Here is a 22,577-nt window from a genome sequence, read left to right on the forward strand (position 1 = left end):
CTTGGAAAGAGGAATCACAGTCTTCCTGGATGTAATCATTCCTCTGCTTATGTTCCTCTTGCACTCTGCCTTTGGAATACAGCTGACTAAAATTGAACCAGGCCTTCAACCACCCGTAGCCACAGTTGCCAACTTTCACATGGTAAATAAGCACCCCAAATTCCACAAGCAGCCAAAAATCAAGCTAATCCCCATTTCAAAACAAGGCCAAAACAAGCCAGTCCCTCTATGTGACTTACAGGGGTGTCACATTTGTATAATTTTTGGTGGTGCCCAGAACGGGTCCAAGCCATGCCCCCCTCCAGCACACACACATCTCCCTAAGGGTCTGGAAGGAAGTTTGGGTGTGGGAGGGCAGAGGGGTGGGGCTCTGCGAGGGCATTTGGGTGTGGGCTCTAGGCTGGGGCAGAGTGCAGGGGATGGGCTCTGGAAGGGCATCTGGGTGCAGGCTCTGGGCTGGGGCAGGGGTTTGGAGTGCAGGAGCGGGTGTGGGGGACAGGATCTGGGAGGGCATTTGGGTATGGGATGCGGGCTCTAGGCTGGCAAAGGCAGTTGGGATGCAGGGGCCAGGCTCTGGGAGGGAGTTTGGATGCAGGGTCTGGGCTGGGGAAGGGGGTTGGGGTGCAGGAGGGGGCTCAGGGCCAGGGCAGAGGATTTGGGTACAGGGGGTGAGGGCTCTGGGGCAAGGCAGGGCCAGGGATGAGGAGCTTGGGATGCAGACAGGCTGCCTCAGGGCTAGGGCTAGAGAGGACTCCCCCCAACTCTCTCCCCACAAGTGGCGGTGCCAGCAGCCAGGGCCGTCCTTAGGATTTATGGGGCCCTAGGCAGTATTATTAAACTGGTGCCCCTATGCCGGATGGCAGCCCAAGCTCACAGCCTGGTGGGGGAGGGGGAGGAGGGACTTGACAGCAAAGGATAATGAGATGCCCAGCCTGCCTCATGGTGGCGGAGAGTCACAGTTCCCCACAGAGACTTCCATGCACTCTCCCTCTTGCAGAATGGACATGAAGAAAGTACCTAATTAAAAGCACTAAAATTTGGGAATAAAAAAATGTCAGTCACAGGTTTTTTGATATGCCCTGAAGTTTGTCAGAGATTTATTTGCAAAAACTTCATAGTAAGGGTGAGTCAGCTGTCCTGCTGAATACAACATTACATATAATGGAATACATGATGCAGCTCTTCTCTGTTTTACATTTTCTTCATCAGTATTTCTAAGTTGAATTTATATTTTAAATGTACTCAAATCTTAAACCAGCATTCCAGATTACTACATATTTAACTCACTGAAACAAAGGCATTCTTTTAAATTAATCAGAGAGGTTTAGTGTGTTCATAACAATGTTCATTGCTTTTAGAAAAAGGGAACAGTAATTTACTTTGTGTGATCTCCATAACAAGAGACATGGTTATGAAATTTCACCAACTTTAAAAAAATATGTTTCCAAAGATTTTAGTTATAACAAGGATTTTGTCTTACTCAGGCCTTGGCTACACTCACACTTTACAGCGCTGCAACTGGGGTGTGAAAAAACACCCCCCTGAGCGCTGCAAGATACAGCGCTGTAAAGCGTCAGTGTAATCAGGGCAGCAGCGCTGGGAGCGCGGTTCCCAGCGCTGCACGCTACACCCGTAAGGGATGTGGTTTACATGCAGCGCTGGGAGAGCTCTCTCCTAGCGCTGCCGCTCTGACTACACTCACATTTCAAAGCGCTGCCACGGCAGCGCTCCTGCAGCGCTGCCGGGGCAGCGCTTTGAAATTCCAAATGTAGCCATACCCTAAGGTACTGATTTTGCTGGAGGGTTCTTTTAAAACTAGTTTGTCGGATAGTCAGAAGTAAAGAAAGGGAACTCTTTGTCCAGCTATCTGGAAGGGAAGGACTGTTGTCCCTTTAAGGGCTCTCTTTAGTGGGGAGTGGGGGGAGAGGTGGTGAAGGGATGGACAGAAAGGACAGGAAGACTTGGAAGCACTTTTTTTTTTAACTATAGTAATTAAAATGTGTATTTTAGATAAGGGAGGTCTTTTGAAGGATTTATTTAAAAAACTATGTGTGAAGATCCACACATTTAAGGCTAAAGATGATTGTGCATCTAAAACTCTATGCAAGCATTTTTTAGAAATGTGATTTTATAATCTTCACCAGCTCACTAATGAAATATTTTTAAAGCAAATTTTAAACTAAGGTCCTGTAGACTGACATGTTCTGTGTAAATATTACATTAATGCACAACTGTTTTTGTCAGTAAAGTCAGAAACTGACAGTATAAAAATTTATTTGGGCATAAAAGCTTTCGTGGACATCTGATGAAATGGGTTCTAGTCCACAAAAGTTTATGTCCAAATAATTTGTTAGTCTTTGAGGTGACACAAGGACTCGTCCTTGTTTTTGCTGATACAGACTAACAGGACTACCACTCTGAAACCTGTCAGTATATACCCTGGGGTTGGCAAATGCCTGTTAAATTGCTTTATTACCCCTTGAATGTCTCTTTAACAGTTTCAATGTTGTGCTAATAAGTCTGGCAGACTGGAGGTTTTTTTCACTTTTAACTACTAGATTCCCTCCCAAGGAAGGCTCACCAGGCTACAGCAGCCATCTGTGGGAGCCTGCAGGAAGGGTCAAAACAGGGATAGGAAAACAAGAGGGTGGACACTAAGACCCAGTGGTGCCCCAAATTTTCAGGTGCCCTAGGCAGCTGCCTTTGCCTAAGGACGGCCCTGCCGGCAGCAGCGAGCTCCAGGGAAGAGACCCCACCTCTTCCTCCCTCCCACCCCGGGAAGCACACTCACCCTGCACCACTGTCACTGCACATGCTCCTAGGGCCACTCTCAGGTCCAGGAAGTCCCCTTGCCTCTCTTACGGTGGGTGCCAGGGTGAGGGTGGGGGCTGCCATCACATGTGGCCTCCTCCCCTGGTGCTGCCCCTCACCAGAGCCTCACTGGGGGAGGGGAGATGGGGCTCCCCTTGCCCAGCATGGGGCAGCAGCGGTGGCTCGGGGGCACGGGCAGATACTCACCAAAGCCAGGGCAGCTGCTCAGGTTAGTGAGGTCCAGATGTCTCCTGGCCAGAAGTGCTGGGGGAGGGGAAGTGAGGGGAGGGGAGGGAAGGGCTGCCAATCATGTGTGCACCTCCTCCCCTTCAGCAGCAGCCAGCTGCCTTGGCCTGATGCCGCTCTGGTGCTCTAGACTAGCCTTACGCAGTAGCCGGCAGTGCAGGCCAGGGACAGCAGGGCGGAGCGGCAAGGCAGCCACCAATTTTATCAGACAGGGACACTCTGGGGCCGGGGGAACATGCACGGGGGGCGGCAGACAGGGGCTGGGGGACGCTCCAGGCAGGACTGGGAAAGAGACCTGGCTCAAAACATTTGTGGAGCCCGGCCCTGAATATTCCTGGAGCCCAGGCGCCATGGGTCACCCCGGGTGACTAGATCCTCCTGGTGTGCAGTCTGGGACAAACCTGACTCTCTACCACCGTTGCTCCGGCTTGCCGGGAGCCGATTTAAAAAACAAAACAAAACAAAAAAACGCAACAAGCCAAACAAGCAACTCAAAGCCAATTAAGCCAAAACCAAGCCCAATTTCTGCGTTTTTTGCAAGGTTGGCATGTCTGCCCGTAGCCCGTCTTTCTTTTAGTAAGGCACCACAGACACATTAGAAGATAAAAAAATCATAGCAAACAGTAAATATTTCCTCATTAAAAAGACTGAAATAACTCAGCCGACAGCCTTCCCACTGAGGATCCAAACAGCCCTCCCTGTCTGCCTCAGCCCACTGTGTATATACCAGTCACTCACCTCCCTTCTTCCTCAGACCCCTGCGGTCCCACGTAGGAGTGTTTGCCTGCTTGTTTGTTCAGAGTTCTAGCGGCACAGCTCGGCAAAGAGGCAGGAGAACAGAGGGTTGGACTGCAAGGGAAAGAGAAGAAAAAAGCAGAGGGAGGCGGAGAGAAAGAGAAATGCACTGAGGGCCCGGCTACGTATTTTAGTTTCGTTTCTCCTGCAGAGTCTTAGGAAGGAACTTCCTTATGGTCTTTTCCTTTACGACACACATCATAGATGATTCTAACGGATATATTTGTGTTGGGTCTAAACTTTTGGTGAACTTTGGAGCCAAAACACACCCAGACTGGCCGTCTCTGCATAATCCTTTCTGAACCCTTTATCGAACAAAGCACTGACCTGCAAACTACTCATGACACCCCCTTTATCAAGTAGCCATTAGCCTTTATCTCTATGCATTTACTTGTTAAACTTGCTTTTCCTGTAAAATCTTGATTGATTATGCATGACCATTATCTTTTATTAATCACTTTGTTTACTTCTGTGTATAAATATTGATGCTCACCCCTAATAAAGGGGCCACACTTATTCTAAAGCTTTTGGGTTAGTGTGAGCCCGTTGATCAACGCATTTGTGTCTGGTCTCTGACAGAATTGTGTGCCCATAGCCTCCCGCACGAACTCGGGTGCTGGAGAGGTGAGTAAGGACTTGCTTTATTACCTAACAATTTGGGGGCTCGTCCGGGATACCTTCTGGTGCGGTACCTCTGTCCAGTGGTCAGACCACTCATATATGAATTGGCAAGGCGCCACAGGAGATTTCTCCCAGCCAATTCAATATTGAGGGGTCGTGTATTGGACAGCAGGGTAAATGCCAGTTGGAGGGCTCCTGTCAGACACCATGGGTCAAGGGACTAGCGTGCCTCTTGAGAGTCCGTTGGGGATTGTAAATAAGTTATGAAACGAAGGGAAACTCCCAGTACAGACAGGAATGTCTAGGAAGAAATTGTACACACTATGTGTAAGGAATTGGACTGGGTATACCGCGGTATTGGCCGACCCGGAGATAAGGTGGCCTTCGTATGGCTCTTTCGAACAGGCTGCCTTAAGAGGAGTAAAGAGCCAGATCGAAAAAGACCATCCGGGACAGTTATGTTACTGGTTTTGTTGGGACACAGCAGCAGAGCTGTGGAAATCTTTAAAAATTATGGTAGTCAGGTACTCTCCCGAGAGTGAACCCCCTCCAGGTTATTTCGATGAAGGGTGTAGACCACGGCGTGTTTTGACTCGTCAGCTGGTCCCCTCTGCACCTGCCCCTATTCCTCCGCAGGGGGACTCTCTCCTTGTAGCAGAGGGGAATCTGCAGGATACCAGATTGGAATTTCTGCAGAAGGATGAGGAGGAAATGGAGGGGCAAACCTCGGGAGGAGTAGTTACTAGGCTTATGTCCAAGCAGGTACGGCAGGGTGCATGCCCCCCCCCTGAGGAAAGTATAGTTAGAGAGATGCCTTTACAGGTGCATGATCAACCTTATATGGGCAATGATGGACGGCTGCAACATGCTAGTATTGTGGAATATAAAGGATGGCTAGAATGGGACTTGAAAGAGTGGGGACAGTTGTCAGGGTCTTTTGGGGAAAATCCCCGAAAGATCATAGAACTTCTAGAAAGATTGTTTTTAAGTTATAATCCTACTTATACGGATGTGGATCAGTTGTTAAGTAGAGAGAAAAAGGAAGAATATAAGCTGATGGCTTTAGCTTTTCACGGCAGTGTTCGAGGCAAAGGCCGTGGCCGTGGCAGGGGATTCCAGGGTGCCCGAGGAAGAGGGTCCTGGCGACCCCAGCCATCAGGAAATTGTTTTCAGTGCGGACAGCCTGGTCACTTTAAACGTGAATGCCCCTGGGGATGCCCAGAGGGTCTGGTTGCATCCGCAGATGCTTACACAAGTGAGGAATACACCCCTGCACCACCAGCTCAGCCAATTCCCCAGGCCTGGATCAACTACGGGAAACAGCAGCAGCTGCAGCAAACTCAGCCTCCTCAATGACGGTACCCCGGGGGCGAAGGCAAACAATGTGATGGTCTTATTTCCTTAATGTCTTTAGCCGGCTCCTTTCTCACTTTCTCCCCTCCCAGCAAAGAGCCTCGTTTAACCCTTTCAGTCCAGGGACTGCCTGTCTCTTTCCTCATTGATACTGGGGCTACTTTCTCTCTTTTAAATCATGCCCCCTCTCCCTGGCTATCCTCTGAGGTTAAAACTGCGACTGGGGTGGAGGGCAACCCACAGTCTCTGGAACTCACTTTGCCTTTGAATGTTGTTTATGCTGATAAATGTTTTCCTCACCGTTTTCTTTTTTCCCCAGCTTGTCTGATCCCTTTGATGGGCCGGGATTTACTCTGTAAGCTTGAGGCTACTTTAACCTGCACTCCTGAAGGGGTAGGATTATTGATGACAGTGTTAGGAGATTCGGCCCCTACTCAGGGTAATTGGGAAACACCCCTCTCTCTCTCCCCTGACCTCACTGACTTGCCTTCAACCCTCTGGGGAATTTCTGACACTGATGTTGGCCTGCTCCTTTCGGCAGAACCCGTAAGGATTCAGGTGAAGCCTTCCTTAACCCCCCCGTCAGTCCCTCAATACCCCCTGTCGCTGGAAGCCCGGGAGGGCATCCGCCCCATTATCGAGGGATTCATTGCACAAAAGCTAGTCCGCCCTCAGCGCACTCCCTGTAACACCCCTATACTGCCTGTCAAAAAGCCTCCTAAAAAGAACGGAGACCCTGTTCGTTGGCGCTTTGTACAGGATCTACGAGTTGTTAATCAGTATGTGGTCCCTCTTCATGCAGTAGTCCCTGACCCAGCTACTATCATCAGCCAAATCCCCTGGGATGCTGAGTGGTTCACTGTTATTGACTTAAAATCAGCTTTTTTCAGCATTCCTGTGCACCCAGACTCTCAGTATCTCTTTGGTTTCACCTGGGAGGGACAAAGTTATGTCTGGCAACGACTTCCTCAAGGCTACAGAGACAGCCCCACGATTTTCAGCCAGTGCCTCCGCCACGACTTGGAAGGTTTCACCAGTCCGCAGGGATCCACATTGGTCCTATACGTAGATGACATCCTATTAGGTAATCGCGAAAAAGCTGCCCTCCGCATCGATGGTAAGGCACTTTTATTATACCTACACACCAGAGGCCACAAGGTAGACCCTAAAAAGATTCAGTGGGTCTCACAGAAGGTCCGATATCTGGGCTTCCTGTTAACCCCAGAGGGAAAACAGATGGACCCAGCCCGCATAAAGACTATTCAAAACTGCCCTCTACCGAACACCAAGAAACAACTTCGAGGTTTCTTAGGATTAATTGGCTTCTGTCGCCCCTGGTTGCCATCCTGCGGGGAGTTAAGCAAACCGCTCCACCGACTCACTGCTAACCTTGCTCCTGACCCTTTGCAGTGGTCCCCGGACACTATTAAAGCCTTTCAGTTACTCAAGGACAGTGTGGCCTCCTCCATGTCTCTCCGCCCCCCCAATTACAGCAAACCCTTTCACCTTTTTGTCCACGAGAGGGGCGGAATTGCTAGTGGTGTCCTTACCCAGCTGAGCGGGCCCCACCATTTCCCGCTTGCTTTTTACTCTCAGCAAATCGACCCTGTCGCTCAGGAAACCCCATCCTGCACCCGGACTCTGGCAGCAGCTGCCCTGCTGATCACAAAGGCAAAGAGCCTAACCCTGGGTCATTTTACCACGGTTTGGACCTCTCATGCCTTGTCAGCCCTTCTGCGTAGGGGCACAACCCAAGTCTTTTCGGCCCATCGTCAGCAACAGCTAGAGGCCAAACTCTTAAAAGACACTAACCTAATTTTTGAAAGGTGTGGACCCCTTAATCCAGCTACCTTGCTTCCTGACCTGCCAGTCCTCCAGGATCAGCACGACTGTGTGGAAGTAGTTTCCAGCATCTTACAGATAAGGGACAACCTGTTTGACGTGCCACTGGACAATCCCGATTGCATCCTCTTCTCGGACAAAAGCTCCTTCTATGTTAATGGCAAGCGTTTCACTGGTTATGCTGTCACCTCTGAATGGGACATTCAAGAGGCCGCCTCACTGCCAGGCAACTGGGGAGCCCAAGCCGCTGAACTCTATGCCCTGGCCCGAGCTTGCCAGTTGGCCGCTGGTAAGACCGTTACCATTTTTACTGATAGCAAATATGCTTTTGGAGTTGTGCATTGTCATATCCACCTCTGGAAGTTTCGAGGTTTCCAGACAGCTGCCGGTAAACCCATTCAGCACCTCCCCCTCATCCACAAGCTTTTGGACGCCCTCCAAAAACCCTCTGTCCTGGCTGTAGTTCACTGTCGGGCCCATACTAAAGATAGTAGCCCCGTTACCCGTGGGAATGCCCTGGCTGACGCCTCCGCCAAGAAGGCTGCCACCTTACCTTTAGCCATGCCCACATTGGCTATTGCAACCTCCTCCTTTACTCCACCGCACCCCGTACCAGTACCCGCTGCTGAACTACAATCGTGGGAGAGCCTCGGGGCCACTCTGGTCAAAGGGACCTGGCTTATGCCAGATGGCCGAGCCTGCCTCCCTCGCTCCACATACCCCGTGGCAGTTCGCTGGCACCATGATAAAGGGGGTCACTACGGCACGCACGCCCTCGTGGACACTATCGCTCGCTTTTGGTATGCTCCAGGCATTCAACCCTATTGCCTATCAATAGTGAAAGCATGCAGCACATGTCAGCGTAATGGACCTGCTCCGCCTCTTAACAAAATTAAGGGTGGAAGACCTCCGCCTGCTGCTCCATTTCAACATCTTCAAATTGACTTTGGGGAAAAAGCACCTCCTTGTTTTGGTTTGCCCTCTGACTTCCTGGGTCGAAGCTTTTCCTACTGCTAATTGTACTGCTGCCACAGTGGCGAAGATTCTCCTTAGAGATATTGTACCCCGTTTTGGCATCCCTCTTGTGCTCGACTCAGATCGCGGACCTCACTTTACTGGTCATGTCCTTGGCCGTTTAGAACAAGGACTGGGCATTTCACACTCCTTTCATACACCCTACCACCCCCAGTTTAGCGGGAAAGTTGAGCGTATGAATAGGAAACTTAAGTTTACATTGGCTAAATACTGTCAGGAAACAGGATTAAAGTGGCCTCAGGTACTTCCCTTGGTCCTGTTTCACCTTCGTACTCGCCCAACCCGCGCATTGGGATTATCCCCCTTTGAACTGCTCTATGGACACCCCCCTTTCAAAGGCGGGGCGCTACCACGTGCTGATGTTTCACTATTGGGAGAGGATCATATGACCGCGTGTCAGTTTCTCTCCCTACAGGCTCGCCTCCGTACCCTTTGGAAAGCCTCGCAGTTTTCCCAGACCGTGCCGCTGGAGGAACAAATCCACCCGTTCCAACCAGGGGACTTCGTCTGGGCCAAAAAGTTCCTTCGTGACGACACCCTCCAGCCAAGGTTTACTGGACCCCACCAGGTTCTTTTGACAACCCAGACTGCAGTGTTCCTGAAAGGACGCAAATCTTGGATCCACCACTCCCACGTCAAGCCAGCCGTAGTGGACCACAGTGACGGACCAGCAGCTCTTGTCACCACTGAGGACACTGCCTTCGACCAGTGGACCAGCTTACCTCTCTCAGACATTAGACTTAAATTAACTCGGAAAAAATGAGAGGACCCTTTATTCTGACAACTGTATGTTTTTTATGCTTTTTTAGTTTATTTTCTGCTTATGAAGATAATGCTTTTATTAGATATTCCCACGAGGTTAAAACTCGTATTTTAGAAAATAGAAGTAATTGCTGGGTATGTACTCAATTTCCAGTAAATGCAGCACAGGGACTCCCCTTCACACCCATTCCCCTAACCACTGCTAATATGACTTGGATGCCACCGACTAGAATAAAAGATCCAGTCCAACCCAATCTTACATGGGACAAAACAGAAGTGCTAATTAACAAATATCTCAGGGTAACCAATCAAACAGGATCACTGTGTTTTGTTAAAGAAAAAGGGTCAACTTTTGTGGGAACAAGTAAATGCAACATATATTTTAATGGCACCGCCTTTAGTAAAAATCTTGGCTTCAAGCCTTGCGCATCCCACTTATCCCATATGTGGATCCCTCACCCCGATCCAACCTTTTCAACTTTTTCATGGAGGGGCAGGTTTTCAGAGTCAGTTTTTAAAAAAGCCCTGCTCAGAGGGTGTCCAACTAATTGTTAAAGGATACACAATTGCCTTCTACAACTGCTCAAGCAGTACTACACTGCCCTTTGAGGACCACACTACCAAATTGTGCCTCTGCAGTTCACACAACGACCCCTCTGCGTTACCAGGGGAACAGTGGTACACCGGGTGGTGGGTTACCTCCTACTTTGAGAAATGGAATACCCAAAACGCATTATATGGAACATACTGGGTGTGCGGGCCCAAGGCTTATTATTTTCTCTCCCCTGATTGGGCAGGGTCATGTTATTTGGCATGGCTAGCACCGCCTTCTCGCATCTCCCTCACTCCCCCTCATTTTCCCCACGTTCGTAACATTCGTGAAACTGACAGAGATATTAATCTCCGTGATGGTTTGTCCTGGCAGCGGTGGGCTGGTCACACTAGCTTGAAGGGTGCTATCATCCGTCTACAGGGACTATTAGAATCTTTGACCAATAAAACTGCAACCCTATTTGAAAATCAGGCCGGGGAAATGTCCCAGCTGCGCCAGTTAGCTTTGCAAAACAGAATGGCTTTAGATATGATGTTAGCAGCCCAGGGAGGAACTTGCGCCCTCATAAATGAAGAATGCTGTGTTTTTGTAAATGACACCTACTCTGACACTTTTCAACATACCAAACACCTAAGGGAAATGGCTAAAAACTACTCCTCTGGCCAGCCACCTTATGATTGGTGGGGAGCCTTATGGAATTGGCTGCCCGGACTTGGGTGGGTTAAAAACCTCTTGGTGGGTGTTGTTGGTGCCATAGTAGTCCTTATAATACTGTGTTGCTGTATTCAGTGTGTCCCCTCCCTCATAAACTCATGTAAGTCAGTTTATTCTTTTCCCACTTCAGCTAAAAGCCTTACTCTCTTCAAATTGGCCCAGGCTGAAATTGCCAAGCGGCCCTTGAGATCTTGAAATAGGGTGTAGCTTTTTGATTAATAGTTATCTCAAAGCTACAAATGGAGGAATGTTGGGTCTAAACTTTTGGTGAACTTTGGAGCCAAAACACACCCAGACTGGCCGTCTCTGCATAATCCTTTCTGAACCCTTTATCGAACAAAGCACTGACCTGCAAACTACTCATGACACCCCCTTTATCAAGTAGCCATTAGCCTTTATCTCTATGCATTTACTTGTTAAACTTGCTTTTCCTGTAAAATCTTGATTGATTATGCATGACCATTATCTTTTATTAATCACTTTGTTTACTTCTGTGTATAAATATTGATGCTCACCCCTAATAAAGGGGCCACACTTATTCTAAAGCTTTTGGGTTAGTGTGAGCCCGTTGATCAACGCATTTGTGTCTGGTCTCTGACAGAATTGTGTGCCCATAGCCTCCCGCACGAACTCGGGTGCTGGAGAGGTGAGTAAGGACTTGCTTTATTACCTAACAATTGCAGTGTAAAACTTTCAGCAGGGTTCCTAGCTGTTGGAACATGTGTAGCCTATCCTCAGTATGACAGACAGCAACAATTGCCTGCCAAAGACAAATCCATCCAAAACCACTACCTATCTAGTCAAGTTGCAGGGTTCTTGAGGAAATGCCTCCCTCTTATCCAGGTCACAACCTATGTATTTTCAGAAGTGAAAATAATACAATATAGTTTTCAGATATAAGTTGTCAGCTCCCAAAGCTAGAAAGCTTAGTCACTACTCAGCTCACTGACTCACGCAAAACAGACTCAGGAAAATAACCCCAAAGAAGTGTGGAATCTGTAAACACTAAGTGATCATAAACAGAAGTATTGGAGCTATTATTAAAAATAGAATAAAAATCAGAGCAGATTTTCTACCTGGTTTTGCTCTGTTTGCACCGATCAGAAGCATACGTGGACAAGAGACTGGCTGGCCACAACCCCCTAACTATCCTATGTGAGCATAGAGCTGGCTACACTCCCCTCCTCACAGCCTCCAGTGCAGGGGATATGTACTAAGCACAATATGCTCCAGCAATCTCCAATTGGTGTTTTGTCTCACTGAATAATGAGGTTGCCATCTACTGGCGAGGCATCCTTTAGGAAGCATTTCCAGCTCACATGATAGAGTAGCCCACAGGCTGCTCTATTTTACACCCTGGGCTGACTGGAGAATCAGGGCATCATAGCTAGCTCACAGATCATCCTCTTCCTACTACACCCAGTGGGAGTTGGTCATGGGGGAGCTCTGGCCCCTTATGTTTCCATATAGTCAGGTTGTTTTTATAGTTAATCTTTACTCTTTGGTTTTTAGAAGCTGATGAAACGTCATTAAAATGTGAACGGACATTTGCGTTTGTCCAACTTGTTGATAAATCAGCATTCAGTCACTTACCAATAAAGGGCCCATGTATGCTACTAACTGTAAGAACAGAAGGATTAGAACCCAGGTTTACAGAGCTTGGAGCAGCTGATAGTCCCACAGTGGCATCAGGGGGCTATGCTGGGCCCCATCCTGGGAGCACCGTGGAGAGTAGGCACCACAGGACATACGGCCCACAAGACCCAGAGTGACAGAACCTGCAGTCCTCTAAATTGGCCAAGTGCCCCTTCATAACCCAAGGGATTGTTCAGGCAACCATACAGACCTTGGCCTGTTACAGTGCTAGACTTTGTTTTGGCTCCTGATCGCCAGTCTGAGTCCAGCCTGACTTCTGCCCTGAGTTTCTCCAGTGGTCAGAAGCAGGACTGAAGACAAAATGGAGGGGTTTCCAGGGCCTTTTCTATCCTCTGCCATGTGGAAGGACACCCCTTTGGTCTTACTGTGGAAAATCACAGCAGCAAGGTGGAGTTTGGAGTCACCTGGGCAAGCCACATATCCATGCATGACTCAGTTCTTTACAGGTAGAGCAGCCATTGCTCACATGCTAGCTTGAATGTTCCCAGGGAGGTTCCTCATATGTGGATTGATGTCTCCCAAGGTCCATTGTTAGTCAAGTATTTCTTGATTGGGCATTTAATCTGAAAATGCTCAAGAAGCTGACCAAATGCTTCACTAATGCTACTTAGAATCAAACATACTGAGATACAAGTAGATAGCCAATATTCATAACTTCAAATACAAAAATGATACACATACAGAAGGCATAATCATAACAAGCAAATTGCAACCTTTTCATAGACACCTTGCTTGACCTCCTTTGTACAAGATTTGGTGCAACTATAGGATCTTGGTTGCAACAATGATCTATATGGTTACCGTTCATGTCAATAACGTCACAGCAGGCACTCTGTGTTGTTGTTCAGACAGCTCCCCTTCATGGCTTTCTGATTTAAGTACTGGTATGGGCAAATCAGGGGCTGCCACTCAGGTCTTGCTGTGCAGTACATTCTGCCAGCTCCAACCTCACAGGGTCTTCCTGAGTGATGTGGCAGTGTCAGTAGCCCAAAACCCCCATGGTCCTATGGTCCAGCCCTGCAGGGCCTTTACATGATGTGATCTGTCCTGTTTCACCGTTTTTCATGTTTAGTAGAGTATTATTAAGCCATGACAAAATGATGCAATGTATAATTTACAATATAATTTACATTTGATACCAGCTTTCTCAAGATTAACAAAACAAGGCACTAACATGTTGATATATTAAATCAACTGTATTAAGATAATATGTTCTGAATTTTGTTTTAACCTTTAAGACAATAAAATACTTATCCAGAAGAGAGAGGCAGAGAATTTAGTTCATAATTCATCACCACATCCCCATCACAGAAAATGTTTTTATTTACACATCAGTCACTAGTCATTCATTAGAATACACAGTTTTGTATCTTCAAGTAATAGAGCTGTAATCGTAAGGTGTTTCTCACAATCATATTAATGAGGGCTGTTGATCAATTGCAGTTAACTCAAATTAATTGCAATTAAAAAAAAATCACGATTAATCGCAGTTTTAATCGCATTGTTAAACAATAGATACAGAAAACGATACAGCTTTTCTCTGACCTTGGATGGGTAGAAGCTACAACCACCCAAATGCAAAAAGAGAATCTACATTTGTAAATTGCACTTTCACGATAAAGAGGCAAGACTACATTGAACTACTGTATTTGTATGAGGCAAATTAAAAATACTATTTGTTTTATATATCATTTTTAAAGTGCAAATATTTGTAATAAAAAATAAATACACTTTGTATTCTGTATTGTAATTGAAATCAATATATAAAAATGTAGAAAAACATCCAAACTATTTAATAAATTTGTTTTTCCTAAAGTTAATTAAGTATTTTAGGAAAATTTATCAGAGCAGCCACCGCAAGAGGCCACCAAAAAATCTGTTGTGACAACCCCTGGTTTAGTCCTGTGATATGAATACGCCAATCCTTGGTATGACTGTAACCCCCTAATCCTGCACCAGGGCTGGCTCTAGGTTTTTTGCCGCATCCAGCAAAAAAAAAATTTTGGCTGCCCCCTGTCCCAGCCCTGGGCTCTCCGCCCCCCACACCCCTGCCGCCCCAGTGCTCGGCTACCCCCTTCCCCCCACACACACCTCCTGCCGCCCCAGCCCTAGGCTCTCCCCCACACACACCTGCACCCTCCTTCTGCCGCAGGCCTGGGTCACTGGTAACTCACTCCCAGGGTGGGTCATTCAGCAGGAATTTTGGATGTGCACAGAACAGACAGGATTGGGTCCCATATGGTTACAGAACTGCAGTAAAGTGGAAGAATTTTCAGCTTGTGTGATTGGAGGATATCTGGATGCATATTATAAGATTGTCCTCCATAAATGAGGAAAAGTTGAGGTGCCTTTATTATTCTTTTGTTCCACTCTTTGTTTCTATGGGGAATTTGCCAATGCAATATCACTGTCTTCCTTTTAAACAAACAAACAACAAAAAGGCAACGGCTGTTGACAATAGCAATTCCAGTCCTAATAACCACTGGGAAGCATTTCTTGCTCAATTTTATCCTAGTTTTTCTACAGCAAATTACAGTGGATCAGTATATTTGATTTGGGAGAAATGAAGCAACAGCTGCCCAAATTGAGCTTGAGCACTCCTGAATTTTGAGGTGTTCAAATCTAGAAGGAAAGTGCTGGGGGTGGGGTGGGGGGCTGTGGGCTCTGCGGGGGAGCACGGCAGCATGTATGCAGCAGTGTGTCTGGCGCTGCATGGAGCCAGACAAGCTGGTCTGAGTGGCACAGTAAGGGGGCTAGGGGGTTAGATGGGGCGGAGGTTTGGGGGGGGCAGTCAGGGGCAGGGAGAAGGGGGGGTTAGATGGGTCAGGGGTTCAAGGGGGGCAGTCAGGGGACAGGCAGCAGTTGGATAGGCATGGGAGTCCCAGGGGTTTGTCAGGGGACAGGTAGGGGGTAGCATACTGGGGAGGAAGTTGTGGGGGCTCAGGAGGGGGCAGTTGGGGACAAGAAGGAGCGGCACTTAGATAGGGGGTGGGATCCTGGGGGGCAGTTAAGGGCAGGGGTCCCGGGAGGTGGTGATCAGGGAGCAGGGAGCGGGGGGGTTGGAGTTTCAGTGGGGGACAGTCGGAGGGAGTGGATGGGGGAAGGGTGGGGCTACCCTCCCTCCCCGTGGAGTGTCCTGTTTTTTGAATGTTAAAATATGGTCTCCCTACCATTCACAGCACTCACAGCACGCTGCCACATGAGGTTCCTTTCCTTCCTTTCCAGTTGGTTGTGGCCAAGGGGATGCTGGGAAACCAAGCTAACCAAGGAACTACAGCTCCCATGACGCCCCTCCAAATGGGCTGCCCCAAGCAGGTGCTTGCTTTGCTGGTGCCTAGAGCGGCCCGTGTCCTGCACTGTGTATATATATGCATAATTTTGTTTCCCATTCCAAACTGGAATCCCTCTTGTTGATATAGTTTCTAATTATGATGCAAGAACACCTGAGACAAAATATCTGACATGCAAGAGCCCCATCAGTCCAGAGGACAAGTGAGCAAAGACCACTGAATTTCTTCTTTCCCACCCAGGTTCCTTGACCACCAGCTGGTAGATCTTCCTGCACAGTGACTCTGTATATCCAGCTTTGAATCCTAAATTTTGCTGCACCAAATATATTGGAAAAACTGTTTGACACACTCATTAGGGTCTGTCTTGCCTTTCCCCAAACCATCCAAGCAACGTAAACAGATAGCATCTTTAATGGCCTATGGACATCCGAACCTTAGACACATTATTAGCAAAGGTTCAGGACCTAAGCTACTTACTGCTCCCAGCAGTTCAGCTCACTCCTGGAGTAGTTTCAGAGCCCAATTTAAAATCTCCTTGTCTCTAATCGCTGGCCTCACTTCCCAGGTCCCACTGCAGAACTAGAAGAAGCCCTCCAGAGCCTTCGCTCATATCGAGTTTGTCATGCCAATCTGACCCAGACAAAGATGGTGGTGCATGGAAGAAAAAGGTTAGTGACTGCCTAAGACTGAGTTCCCCCTTGCTATGGGAGCTCATTAGCAAACCTGGCGGCCTCCCTATTTGGTGACCAGTCTCACCCTATTCTCCCCCTCCCTATTCTGTAGCCAGTCTCACCCTTTTTAAGGTCCACTTCTCTGGGTGGAGCATGTTCTGCAGATGTGCCTAATTGGTGCTGACTGAGAGCAGGAATGCTCTATACTTTTAACTTGTGGGACAGGGGCATGTCACATCACAGTCTTCCTCTCCCTTCCCTTTCTGCAGCTGAACCTTGACTCCCACCCAGAGTGTTGAAAGGGCCTCCTCTGAGTAGGTGCTGAGCTTCATCCTCCCTGCCTAGTTTACCCCCACAGGAGTGCTGAAGAACTCCTGAGTCCTAAGGCATTTACATGGCCTTGTAACCCACCCACTTGTCACTAACTCTCCTTCTATACAGAGATCTACATTATACTCTATTCCTCTTCAGGTGCAATAAGAACTGATTAGAATAAACTCAGTGGACAGATTTAGATCTGTATCTGGGAATACTGATGACAAAAACCTCAGTGTAAAAGACAAACAAATCCAATAACTGCATATATCAGATAGGGGAGAAAGCAGGTACAGATGAAAAAGCAAAGAACCCTGCAGGCATTTAACTGCACAGATTACATGTCAAAAGAATCAGTGTATTGTGAATACACACAGGAAAAAGTATGCACTCCTGCCAGCCCCCATGCATCAAAGCTTCTGCACCAGTGCTGTGCTAAATCTGGGGCCTGACCGTGCACAGCCTTACATAAGTAATACTTACTCATCCCAGTACTCTCTTTGGCTTCAGTGAGCCCACTCACAGGATTCAGCATTACTTACAATTGTTAGCTTTTGCAAGATCAGCTCCCTGGTTTCCATACTACATAAAAATAGTTCCAGACTCTCATAATGATGTAGCATTAAAATGAAAATGTATGAGATTACCAACTGGATGCATTAAATATACCTCATAAATGTCTCTACAGCTTCTAGTGAAACAACTGCTTATAAAACAACTATACAACTGTAAACCTGGGCCTGTCACTCATCCAGCTATTACCCGGGTTCTTGCATTTGTGTTTGCCACATTTAAAAGAGAAAGGCCCGGTTTAGTTAGTTTTCAATCCCAACTACAAAGACAGATCTCGAGAGAGCTGGAAAGCTGCTCTCTGGGGAGGAAAGATTAAAGAGCCCAGGCTGGCATTGAAGCTAGGACTCCCCTCACAGCAAGTTGTCTTTTATGCTTTTGTAACCCTTCTGCCCCTCTGAGTTGGCAGCAACAAAGGCCGGGTTCAGTATCCAGGGGTTCTGTTTCAATAACCCAATGCCAAACCAGCTCGAGCCCCCACCCAGTGACCTGGGAAAATCTTACACACACCCCTCTTACACACACATCCCTCAAAGAGGCAATGCTTCCCCTCTCGCAAGCACAGAGTCTCGGTGTAGCAGAAAAGATTTAATACATGAGATAAACAACAAACACTAAATTGGGAAAAACACCTCAACTAGAGTTCATAGACCAAACCGTGAGCAAAGACCCACCCCAGGAAATTGGGCTGTGTCCTCTTTCCTGGGCTCTTGAGGCCCAAATCACCCACAGTCCCAAAAGTCTCTGTCCTGGGTCAGTGCAGCCCCAAAGTTCGAGAGTCTATCTGCAGAGGTCTCCCCCCCTCAGCCTGGTAGAAAGGGGCACCTTACGTGGTCCGGAGCCAACTGCCCTGCCTCTCCGTGGGTTCTGCTCCCGCCTTCTCCACGAACTGCTCCGCTTTACCAGCCGCTCCACTCTGCTCCTCCAGCCGTCCTCAGAAACTGCTCCGCTCCACCAGCTGTCCTGTGAGCTGCTCCAGTTGTCCCTGCAAACTGCTCGGCTCTGCTCACTCTGTGGGCCGCTCCACCTGTCTCACAACTACTCTGCTCTGCCAGCCACTCCGCTGCCACCAGCTGTCCCGTGATCCGCTCCAGCCGTCCCCACAACTGCTCCACTCCACAAGCAGCTCTGTTCTACAGTATAGCTTTGGGCTCCCCATTAGTTAGCACAGTACTCAGTGCTCTCAGCTCAGTGATTTTAGCTTTTTAGTGATTTTCAGCTCTTAGTGATTCCAGCTCATAGTAGGGGAGCCCCAGTGCACCATTAGCCCAAAGTGACTTCAGCTCAGTAACCTGTATTTAAATTCTTAAGGGAATAAAAAAAATCAACTCTGACATTCCACAGTGGAGAGAGGAGGGGCTAGAACTGGTGCTTCTGGCTCCATAAGGAGACTACACCACCAGGCACAAATACCTGTCCCCAGCCTCTCTCTCTCCATTCTCTGGGTTTTGGAACCCATGTCCCTTGTCTAGCAAGTACCACCCAACTGAGGGTGAGCAATTTGTCACCAAGCAGTCCCACAGCTTGGCAATCTGGGATAGGGTAGGCGTGCCTATGCAAATACACTCTCTGACATTCTTTCCACCAGATGTCAGTGTAGAGCTTATCCTGACTCTGCTTACACTTTTAAACAAAAAGTAAATGTAATGCCAGCCTATTTGATAACTGGGATTGGTGGGCAGAGCCCATGGGAACAAAAGGACCTGCCTGCTCAGGTGAAAGGGAGGCCAAACCTGACAGTGAATACACAGCCCAGGGACAGGATGTACACATGTCCGCACCCTATTGTAATAATCTTTGTACAAAGGCATGTCTTCTAAGTATCATTTGAAAACCCATAATTTGCTGGTCAATATTGTCCCTGAAGCCCTTTCACCCCCCGCTCCAGGGAAGAGCTGAGAAAGTAAAAACAGGAAATCAGCTGTTGCCACCAGCTTATTAAACAACATATGCACAAACCTTGTTAGACACAAAAATCCAATTCTATTCTTAAAAAAAACCAGTAAATTTTATATTTTAAGAAAAAGAAAATACATCTAGGAACTCAGGCTACTGCTAGATTTTAAAAGAGCAACTACAAAGATTAAGCACCAAGAATAGCTTTCTTGAGGTCCAGATTAAAGGCTACAAGCAAAACAAAAGTATGTGGGGTTAACACAGAGGAATCCACAAGAAATAAAAAGGGATAAACCTAATTGTGTCTTCCTAAACATTTCCTGGTCTACTTAATGATCTGGGGTTTTAAATAAGTAGTTTCTAGGTATAAATACTAATGATTTTTCATATCTGGCCCAAGCTTCCCATAGCACAGCTGCTGCCCCATCCGCTTCTCCCCAAGAGAACAACATACAAAAAGAAAGTCTTTTCTTCATTTTAAAAAGTTGCAGCCTTCCCATTGTCTCTTTTGGCCAGGTGTCCACTCACTTCCTTTACCTATGTATAGCAGTGAGACTTTTTGACCCTTTACAGACAGAGCAATTAGAGACCAGCTACTAAAAGGGATTTTATAGATACTGGCTGGGTGAGTGTCCATAAAAGGGAGCAGCTAACCCTTCCCTTCATTTATCTCACTTTAGGTGCTAACTTTGCCTCTTCACCTTTAGCCTCAGCTGCTGCTGAAGATTTGGAAGAAAGTTGCATTTGCATTCTGGGGAAGAAAGCGGGAGGTGAGTTTGGCAGTGTACTTTTACTTTTGGAAACACAGACCAACTAGCTGCTTTGGAAAGTGAGATCCCTATCTCCCGGATTTAATAATTCCCTTGGTTTACAGTCTTGGTCTGAGTCCTGCGGGGAATGTTCTTTTAATCCACTTCCCATCCAGCCCTGCCCTGCCATGCAGTATCCATTCCCATCCCTCCCCTCCCCTGCATTATTTCTTCCATTTTTATCCTGCTCCCAGCCACACAAAAAAAAACCCTTAGATCCCACAAGAGAGGTAGATTCTCCCACGCCACTTAAAACAAAACAAATGGTTAGTTAACATATAGAAATGGAAATTCAGTTACAATTTTACCGCTAAAAGAATAAAACAAATCCTGCTTAAACCATGTAAAAATTACTTTAACTCTTGTTATAATAGACATCGCAGCTTTACATTACTGAATTTCTATTTATTACAAACTGCTGTCATGTGTATATCACAGGGAACGTCAAAATAAATTACACCACGGTTTTGCTCTAAAACGTGCAGACTTTGTTTAATGATTATAAAAAGTAAGTTGTTTTAAAAACCTGGAGTTTTTTAAATCACTTAAACACTGTTTTTAGAACTTTGAAACATACCATTCAAGTTAGTTATATGTCAGGATTATCGTTGGTTTTTTAAAAGCTTTGAATGGAAAACTTGCTTACAGCCCTAGTTTTTTGACATAAATTGTAAAAAGAGGCTCAAACTAAGTGATCAAGAATAAGGTCAATTTAAACAGCAGGTGTAGCAAAATTTGCATTTTGTTTCCCTGCAAATTACCATAGTCTGTTCCCCCCACACACACAATCCCACCCACAACAAACATTTTACTCACTCCCACTTTATGGCAGCAGGTTCTGCAGGACCCATAGGATCCCATTCTCACTGCAGGGCTCTACGTTGGTCCCTGTTTATCCTTCTTGATGCTGACGCTGACGATTTTCTGTGTTTATTCCAATAGCATCTGCAAAGTACAAGGCCCTTTAGATCAGAACATGGAGAGGACACCGACTCTGTCCAACCAAGATGTGCTCAGAGCAGGACCACAGGGGAAAGGTACAAATGTCTTGCCTCACTTCTCTGCTCCCCTGATCAATGGGACTGTGCCTGACGTAAGCCAGAGCAGCCTCAGTGTTTCTCTAACTCGCAGCTGCCTCCTATAGACCCCTGCATATCACTTGTGCATAGCATGCTCCCAACATACCTTGTATGCCAAAGGCTGTGAGTGGGGTTGGTGTACAAAGCGATATCACAAATACGACTACGCTGTTGAATCTGTGAAGGCTACAAGTCCTGCTGCCAGCTCTGACATCCTCCTGCACTTCACGCAGTTGCTCTCAGTCCCCATTAGGTCCTTTCCTTCTTGTATTTCAGTGAGCAAAGCACAATGGGCACATCATCATCACAAGCAGCTGCTGTCATTAGCAGCAAGGAAGCAAGACTCCTAACTCAGCCCAGCACCCTTTCACCTGAGGATGGAGGTACTTGCTGCCCTGTATCTCCAAGGCCCCAGCCTGCCTCCCTGCACACTGAACCCATATATCAAGCACTCCCCTCCCTACTCCATCAGAGATCTGCAATTAGCAACCAGAGTTCCAAACAGCTCAGCTGAACTGGGCAAAGAAGGGGTGAGGAATAGAGGGCTGGGCATGGGAGAGAGGAAGAGAGACAGTAAGAAGTGGATAAAATGAAAGTGTAAATGAGGGGAATGAAAAACAGCATGAACAAGAATGAGTTTGTGGGGAGGACCACAACTGCAGGGGAAGGTGGATCTGAGAAGGTAAATGTGAACATAAGGACTTCCCTGTGATATTTTTCCCACGACATGTCACAGATAATTCTAATGGATCATTTACATGTTTCTACACCTCAGGGCAATTTTCTCCCAGCACTAGATACACACAAAATCCAAATTTCAAGGCTTTGTGTAGGGTGGTTTTGTGGGGATAGGAAGGCATGAATTCTTTCCTGAAGACAAGGAGCTGCAACGGAGCCTCTCCACAATAGTTACTGCAGCCTCAGGACTCTAGTAGTATCTGCTACACTTTGCACCCTTTTCCCTGGTGGGGAATGGCCTGTGCATCTGCTCCTATCCCTCTGCAACCTGGGGCTCAGGAGCTGGGCCTCACAGGTGCCAGAACTGAGGATCAGTTGCAACAAAGTAGGAATTGTGTCATCTATAAAGATGGCGCTTGCTTCAAGAAATGTATTGAAATGTAAGTAGCCCCAAAAATTTATTTCCTAAAACTAGGCTTGACACTAGTCAAGAGAGGCCTAGTAAAAGTAAAGTAAAACAATTAAAAGGTATTTTAAAAATAAGTTAGGGCATAACCCTAGATCATGTTGTAAATATGTTTTGGTCCTAACTGGTTTTTACAAATGTTTTAAATAAAATGTTAATGTTTTGAAAAACACTATCTATACTGATAGTTATTAGCTCAGTGTTTATGCAGATGTTAATTAAGAAAATATTTAATGTTAAATAGACAAAAAAAAATTACAAAATCTTTCATTATGGTAATGGAAATATAAAAATGGTAAAAGGTAATGTTAATTAATTAAGAGGTGTTATTATAATTGATTAGGAAAAAAGGAGCATGCTGATTTTAGATTGGCGCACCCATCCACTATCAAGGTACTGTTAGAAAACAAATTAT

At 46.9% G+C, this 22,577-nt stretch overlaps 1 protein-coding gene across 4 annotated transcripts in view; it reads right to left on the minus strand.

The window, feature by feature from the left end:
- The window catches only part of LOC115655906 (2-5A-dependent ribonuclease-like), a 37,373-nt gene extending 33,387 nt beyond the window's left edge, over window positions 1-3,986 (minus strand). For 3 of the 4 annotated variants that reach the window (XR_004001535.1, XR_004001536.1, XM_030571926.1), the window contains exon 1: window positions 3,796-3,986. The gene's annotated coding sequence lies outside the window, so the exon portion shown is untranslated. Of the gene's footprint in view, window positions 1-3,018; window positions 3,773-3,795 lie in introns of those variants that run through there. The other variant, XM_030571927.1, reaches the window with a different exon arrangement.
- Between the last annotated feature and the right edge of the window lie 18,591 nt (window positions 3,987-22,577).

This window comes from Gopherus evgoodei, chromosome 8, assembly GCF_007399415.2.
Source record: "Gopherus evgoodei ecotype Sinaloan lineage chromosome 8, rGopEvg1_v1.p, whole genome shotgun sequence".
NCBI lineage: Eukaryota > Metazoa > Chordata > Testudines > Testudinidae > Gopherus > Gopherus evgoodei.